At 35.5% G+C, this 8,519-nt stretch overlaps 1 non-coding gene across 1 annotated transcript; it reads left to right on the top strand.

Moving 5' to 3' along the window:
* The first annotated feature begins 2,162 nt into the window (after positions 1-2,162).
* LOC112713366 (small nucleolar RNA R71) lies at positions 2,163-2,266 on the top strand. The gene has a single exon (XR_003158340.1). It is a non-coding gene; the product is annotated as a small nucleolar RNA R71 (small nucleolar RNA).
* Positions 2,267-8,519: the final 6,253 nt, after the last annotated feature.

The following is an 8,519-nucleotide window of genomic DNA, read 5'->3' as shown; positions in this document are numbered from 1 at the left end:
TAAATTGCCTTGGCACACCATTCTGGCGTTTAAACGCCCATTGGTGCACGTTCTGGGCGTTCAACGCCCATGTAAAGCATGTTTCTGGCGTTGAACGCCAGTTTCATGCTTGTTACTGGCGTTCAGCGCCAGTTTTTCCTCTCTGGGCACATTCCTGGCGTTCAGCGCCAGGATGTTGCTTGTTTCTGGCGTTCAGCGCCAGAATGGTGCTCTGTTCTGGCGTTGAACGCCGGCCAGATGCACCTTACTGGCGTTGAACGCCAGCCCGTGCGTCCTCCAGGGTGAAAAAATTTTTTTCTTCTGTTTTTGACTCTGTTTTTAAATTTTTTGATTTTTTCCGTGACTCCTCATGATCATGTACCTAATAAAACACAAAATAACAATAAAACAAAATAAAATAAAAATTAGATAAATAAAATTGGGTTGCCTCCCAACAAGCGCTTCTTTAATGTCAATAGCTTGACAGTGGCTCTCATGGAGCCACAAGGTGATCAGGTCAATGTTAGTGTAGTCCCAACACCAAACTTAGAGTTTGGATACGGGGTCTTAACACCAAACTTAGAGTTTGGTTGTGGCCTCACAACACCAAACTTAGAGTTTGACTGTGTGGGTTCTTCTTGACTCTGAACTGAGATAAGTTCTTCATGCTTACTCTCTTTTGTCACAGAGGGATGGCCATGTGCTTTAAACACAAGGTAGTCCCCATTCAATTGAAGGACTAATTCACCTCTGTTGACATCTATCACAGCTCCTGCTGTGGCTAGGAAAGGTCTTCCAAGGATGATGCAATCATCCTTTTCCTTCCTAGTGTCTAAGATTATGAAATCAGCAGGGATGTAAAGGCCTTCAACCTTTACTAGCACGTCCTCTACTATTCCATAAGCTTGTCTCAATGACTTGTCTGCCAATTGTAATGAGAACAAGGCAGGTTGTACCTCAATGATCCCCAGCTTCTCCATTACAGAGAGTGGCATAAGATTTATCCCTGACCCCAGATCACATAGAGCTTTTTCAAAGCTCATGGTGCCAATGGTACAAGGTATTAAGAACTTGCCAGGATCTTGTTTCTTTTGAGGTAGAGTTTTCTGAATCCAAGTATCTAGTTCACTAATGAGCAAGGGAGGTTCACTTTCCCAAGTCTCATTACCAAACAGCTTGGCATTCAGCTTCATGATAGCTCCTAAATATTGAGCAACTTGCTCTCCAGTCACATCTTCATCCTCTTCAGAGGAAGAATAGTCTTCAGAGCTCATGAATGGCAGAAGGAGATTTAATGGAATCTCTATGGTCTCTAGATGAGCCTCAGATTCCTCTGGATCCTTAATAGGAAACTCCTTCTTGCTTGAAGGACGTCCCAGGAGGTCTTCCTCACTAGGATTTTCGTCCTCCTCCTCCCTAGTGCATTCGGCCACTTTGATCAAATCAATGGCCTTGCACTCTCCTTTTGGATTCTCTTCTGTATTGCTTGGGAGAATACTGGGAGGAGTTTCAATGACTTTCTTACTCAGCTGGCCCACTTGTGCCTCCAAATTTCTAATGGAGGATCTTGTTTCATTCATGAAACTGAAAGTGGCTTTTGACAGATCAGAGACAATATTGGCTAAATTAGAAGTGTTTTGTTCTGAATTCTCTGTCTGTTGCTGAGAAGATGATGGATATGGCTTACTATTGCTCAGCCTATTGTGTCCACCATTGTTAAAGCCTTGTTGAGGCTTTTGTTGATCCTTCCAGGAGAAATTTGGATGATTTCTCCATGATGGGTTATAGGTGTTTCCATAAGGTTCACCCATGTAATTAACCTCTGCCATGGCAGGGTTTTCAGGATCATAAGATTCTTCAGAAGCTGCCTCTCTAGTACTGTTGGATGCATGTTGTAATCCATTCAGATTTTGAGAGATTATGTTGACCTGTTGAGTCAACATTTTGTTCTGAGCTAATATGGAATTCAGAGCATCAATTTCAAGAACTCCTTTCTTCTGAGGTATCCCATTATTCACGGAATTCCTCTCAGAGGTATACATGAACTGGTTGTTTGCAACCATGTCAATGAGTTCTTGAGCCTCTTCAGGTGAATAGATCCACCTGCAGAATGGTCCAATGACATTTTCGAAAATTCAGAGAGACCATAATAGAATATATCTAATAGGGTCCATTCTGAAAACATGTCAGATGGACATCTTTTGGTCAACTGCTTATATCTTTCCCAAGCTTCATAGAGGGATTCACCATCTTTTTGTTTGAAGGTTTGAACATCCACTCTCAGCTTGCTCAGCTTTTGAGGAGGAAAGAATTTATCTAAGAAGGCAGTGACCAGCTTATCCCAGGAGTCCAGGCTATCCTTAGGTTGTGAATCCAACCATATTCTAGCTCTGTCTCTTATAGCAAAAGGGAAAAGCATGAGTCTGTAGACTTCAGGATCAACTCCATTCGTCTTTACAGTCTCACAGATCTGCAATAACTCAGTTAAAAACTGATAAGGATCTTCAGATGGAAGTCCATAAAACTTGCAGTTTTGTTGCATTAATGCAACTAGTTGAGGCTTAAGCTCAAAGTTATTGGCTCCAATGGCAGGAATGGAGATGCTTCTTCCATCAAACTTGGACGTTGGCTTTGTGAAGTCACCAAGCATTCTCCTTGCATTATTATTATTATTTTCGGCTGCCATGTCCTTCTCTTGTTCGAAAATTTCTGAAAGGTTGTTTCTGGATTGTTGTAATTTAGCTTCTCTTAATTTTCTCTTCAGAGTCCTTTCAGGTTTTGGATCAATTTCAACAAGAGTGCCTTTTTCCCTGTTCCTGCTCATATGAAAGAGAAGAAAACAAGAAAAGAAAGAGGAATCCTCTATGTCACAGTATAGAGATTCCCTTATGTTAGTAGAAGAAGAAAGGGGTTAGAAGAATGGAGATGGGGATTCGGATTTTTGGATGAAGAGAGGTGAAGAGAAGTGTTAGTAATTAAATAATTAAATAGAAGAAGAAAAGAGAAGGAAGATTTCGAAAATAATTTTTGAAAAAGAGGTTAGTAATTTTCGAAAATCAAAGACAAAATATAATTAAAATTAAAATTTAAAACAAAAAGAATTTTTGAAAAAGAGAAGGAGAATTTTCGAAAATTAGAGAGGGAAAAGTAGTTAGGTGGTTTTGAAAAAGATAAGAAACAAACAAAAAGTTAGTTAGTTGATTGAAAAAGATTTGAAATCAAATTTTGAAAAAGATAAGAGGATAAGAAGTTAGATAAGATATTTTGAAATCAAATTTTGAAAAAGATAAAATTTTTGAAAAAGATAAGATAAAAGATAAAAAGATAAGATAAAAATTTTAATAAAAAGATATTTTGAAAAAGATTTAATTTTTAAAAAGACTCAACTAACAAGAAACTACAAGATAAGATTCTAGAATTTAAAGATTGAACCTTTCTTAACAAGAAAGTAACAAACTTCAACATTTTTTAATCAATCACATTAATTGTTAGCATATTTTCGAAAATTAGATATAAAAATAAGAAAAAGATTTTGAAAATATTTTGAAAAAGATTTTTGAAATTTTCGAAATTTATAAAAAAAAATGAAAAAGATATGATTTTTGAAAAAGATTTTGAAAAGATAAGATTTTTAAAATTGAAATTTTGACTTGACTTGTAAGAAACAAGTAATTTTAAAAATTTTTGACCAAGTCAACCCAAAATTTCGAAAATTTGGAGGAAAATAAGGAAAAGATATTTTTTGATTTTTTGAATTTTTAATTATGAAAGAGAAAAACAACAAAAATATTCAATGCATGAAATTTTTAGATCAAAACAATGAATGCATGCAAGAATGCTATGAATGTCAAGATGAACACCAAGAACACTTTGAAGATCATGATGAACATCAAGAACATAATTTTGAAAAATTTTTAATGCAAAGAAAACATGCACGACACCAAACTTAGAAATCTTTAATGCATGGAAAATATGAATGCAAAAGTGCACATGAAAAACAACAAACAACACAAAACAAGAAATCATCAAGATCAAACAAGAAGACTTATCAAGAACAACTTGAAGATCATGAAGAACACTATGAATGCATGAGATTTTCGAAAACAATGCAAGAAAAATTTTAAAAGCATGCAATTGACACCAAACTTAAAGATTAACACAAGACTCAAACAAGAAACACAAAATATTTTTGGTTTTTTTTTTATGATTTTCTAATTTTTTTTGTATTTTTATTAATTTTTTTTTTGAAAAACATTTTTGGAAAAACGAAAAAGAAAAGAAAAATTTTGAAAAAGTTTTTGAAAAGAAAATTACCTAATCTGAGCAACAAGATGAACCATCAGTTGTCCATACTCGAACAATCCCCGGCAACGGCGCCAAAAACTTGTTGGACGAAATTGTGATCACTATTCTTTAAGTTGTTTTCATTGTAAAATTATGGAATTTGAAATTGGCATGAGTGGACACAACTCCGTTCAACTAACCAGCAAGTGTACTGGGTCGTCCAAGTAATAAACCTTACGCGAGTAAGGGTCGATCCCACAGAGATTGTTGGTATGAAGCAAGCTATGGTCACCTTGTAAATCTCAGTTAGGCAGATTAAATTGGTTTATGGGTTTTTGAAAATAGAAATAAGAAAATATATAATAAAAGGGATAGAGTACTCATGCAGCCTCATTGGTGGGAATTTCAGATAAGCGAATGAAGATACTGTATGGCTCAAGGACGCCTGCTCTCCCACTGCTTTAACTCAATCCTTCTTACTCCTTTCCATGGCAAGCTGTATGTAGGGCATCACCGTTGTCAATGGCTACATCCCATCCTCTCAGTGAAAACGTTCCTACGCTCTGTCACAGCACGGCTAATCATCTGTCGGTTCTCAATCAGGTTGGAATAGAATCCCTTGATTCTTTTGCGCTTGTCATCACGCCCAGCCTTCAGGAGTTTGAAGCTCGTCACAGTCATTCAATCCCAGAATCCTACTCGGAATACCACAGACAAGGTTTAGACTTTCCAGATCCTCATGAATGCCGCCATCTATCTAACTTATACCACGAAGATTCTGTTGGGGAATCTAAGAGATACACATTCAAGCTCTTGTTGCATGTAGAACGGAAGTGGTTGTCAATCACGTGCGTTCATAAGTGAGAATGATAATGAGGGTTACTTATCATCACATTCATCATGTTCTTGGGTACGAATGAATATCTTGGAATAAGAATAAGAGGGATTTGAATAAAAGACAATAGAATTGCATTAATACTTGAGGTACAGCAGAGCTCCACACCCTTAATCTATGGTGTGCAGAAACTCCACCGTTGAAAATACATAAGTAAAAGGTTCAGGCATGGCCGAATGGCCAGCCCCCAAAACGTGCTCAATGGCCTCCTAAGATGAAGAATAATACAAAACTGAGACCAAAGATGAAACGTGGTCAAAAGACATCTAATACAATAGTTAAATGTTCTATTTATAATAAATTAGCTCCTAGGGTTTACATGAGTAGGTAATTGATGCATAAATTCACTTCCAGGGCCCACTTGGTGTATGTTTGGGCTGAGCTTGATCAATCCACGAGCTGAGGCTCCTCTTGGAGTTGAACTTCGAGTTATGACGTGTTTTGGGCGTTCAACTCCGGATCATGACGTTTTTCTGGCGTTTAACTCCAGACAGCAACATGTACTTGGCGTTCAACGCCAAGTTACGTCGTCAATCTCCGAATAAAGTATGAACTATTATATATTGCTGGAAAGCTCTGGATGTCTACTTTCCAACGCCGTTGAGAGCGCGCCATTTGGAGTTCTGTAGCTCCAGAAAATCCATTTCGAGTGCAGGAAGGTCAGATTCCAACAGCATCAGCAGTTCTTTTGTCAGCCTTCTTAAGAGTTTTGCTCAAGTCCCTCAATTTCAGCCAGAATTTACCTGAAATCACAGAAAAACACACAAACTCATAGTAAAGTCCAGAAATGTGAATTTAACATAAAAACTAATGAAAACATCCCTAAAAGTAGCTCAAACTCACTAAAAACTATATAAAAACAATGCCAAAAAGCGTATAAATTATCCGCTCATCATTCATCATGATCTTCAAAGTGTTCTTGGTGTTCATCTTGACATTCATAGTGTTCTTGCATGCATCATTAGTTTTGATCCAAAAATTTTCATGTTTTGGGTCATTTTTATATTTTTCCCTCTCATCATTAAAAATTCAAAATATATATATATATATATATATATATATATATATATATATATATATATATATCTTTTCCTTATTTCTCTCAGAATTTTCAAAATTTGAGTTGACTTAGTCAAAAAATTTTAAATTAGTTAGTTCTTATAAGTCAAGTCAAATTTTCAATTTTAAAAATCTTATCTTTTCAAAATCTTTTTCAAAAATCAAATCTCTTTTACTTTTATCTTATTATTTTTGAAAATTTAAAACTATTTTTCAAAATCTTTTTCTTATTTTATTTCAAATTTTCGAAACTTAACTAACAAGTAATGTGATTGATTCAAAAATTTTGAAGTTTGTTACTTTATTGTTAAGAAATGTTCAATTTTTAAATTCTAGAATCATATCTTTTAGTTTCTTGTTAGTCAAGTAATTAATTTTAATTTTAAAAATTAAATCTTTTTCAACCATATCTTTTTAATCATATCTTTTTATCATATCTTTTTAAATCATATCTCTTTCAAAAATTTGATTTCAAAATATCCCTTCTAACGTCTTATCTTCTTATCTTTTTAAAACTGATTTTCAAATCTTTTTCAACTAACTGATTGACTTTTTGTTTGTTTCTTATCTTTTTCAAAACCACCTAACTACTTTTCCCTCTCTAATTTTTGAAAATTTCTCCTTCCTTTTTAAAATTCTTTTTTTTAATTAATTAATTGTTTTAAATTTTTATTTTAATTTTATTTCCCTGTAATTTTCGAAAATCACTAACTCTTTTTCAAAATTTATTTTTGAAATTCTCGCCTTTTCATCTTCTTCTATTTATTTATTTATTTACTAACACTTCTCTTCATCTCACGAATCTGAACCTATCTTCACCCTTGTGTTTGGATTCTTAACTCTTTTCCTTCTTCTATTCCTTTCTTCTTCTACTAACATAAAGGAATCTCTATACTGTGACATAGAGGATTCCTCTTCCTTTTCTGTTCTCTTCTTTCTCATATAAGAAGGAACAAGGAAAAAGGCATTCTTGTTGAAGCTGATCCTGAACCTGAAAGGACTCTGAAGAGGAAACTAAGAGAAGCTAAATTACAACAATCCAGAGACAACCTTACTAAAATTTTCAAACAAGAAAAGGATATGGTAGCCGAACCCAACAACAATAATGCAAGGAGGATGCTTGGTGATTATACTACACCTACTTCCAAGTTTGATGGAAGAAGAATCTCAATTCCTGCCATTAGAGCAAATAATTTTAAGCTGAAACCTCAACTAGTTGCTCTAATACAAGAAAACTGCAAGTTTCATGGACTTCCATCAGAAGATCCCTACCAGTTTTTAATTGAGTTCTTGTAGATCTGTGAGACGGTTAAGATTAAAAGAGTAGATCCTGAAGTCTACAGGCTCATGCTTTTCCCTTTTGCTGTAAGAGACAAAGCTTGAACATGGTTGGACTCACAACCTAAGGATAGCCTGGACTCTTGGGATAAGCTGATCATGACCTTCTTGGTTAAATTCTTTCCTCCTCAAAAGCTGAGCAAGCTTAGAGTGGATGTTCAGACCTTCAAGTAAAAAGATGGTGAATCCCTCTATGAAGCTTGGGAAAGATACATGCAGATGACCAAAAAGTGTCATTCTGACATGTTTTCAAAGTGGACCATGATATATATATTCTATTATGGTCTGTCTGAGTTCTCTAAGATGTCACTGGATCATTCTGCAGGTGGATCCATTCACCTAAAGAAAATGCCTGCAGAAGCTTAAGAACTCATTGACATGGTTGCAAATAACCAATTCATGTATACTTCTGAGAGGAATTCCGTGAGTAATGGGACGCCTCAAAGGAAGGGAGTTCTTGAAATTGATGCTCTGAATGCCATATTCGCTCAGAACAAAATGTTGACTCAATAAGTCAACATAATTTTTCAAAGTCTAAATGGATGGAAAAATGCATCCAACAGTACTAAAGAGGCCTCTCCTGAAGAAGATGCTTATGATCCTGAAAACCCTGCAATGGCAGAGGTAAATTACATGGGGGAAGCTTTTGGCAACACCTATAACCCCTCATGTTGAAATCATCCAAATTTCTCATGGAAGGATAAAAAAAAGCCTCAACAAGGCCTTAATAATGGTGGAAGAAACATGTTTAGCAATAGCAAGCCTTTTCCATCATCTTCTCAGCAACAGACAGAGAATTCTGAGCAGAGCACCTCTAACTTAGCAAATATAGTCTCTGATCTGTCTAAGGCCACTCTAAGCTTCATGAGTGAAATAAGGTCCTCCATCAGAAATTTGGAGGCACAAGTGGGCCAGTAGAGTAAGAAAGTTACTGAAACTCCTCCTAGTACTCTCTCAAGCAATA

This window comes from Arachis hypogaea, chromosome 9 (genome assembly GCF_003086295.3).
Source record: "Arachis hypogaea cultivar Tifrunner chromosome 9, arahy.Tifrunner.gnm2.J5K5, whole genome shotgun sequence".
Taxonomy (NCBI): domain Eukaryota; kingdom Viridiplantae; phylum Streptophyta; class Magnoliopsida; order Fabales; family Fabaceae; genus Arachis; species Arachis hypogaea.
This window is presented reverse-complemented; position numbering and strand designations above follow the sequence as displayed.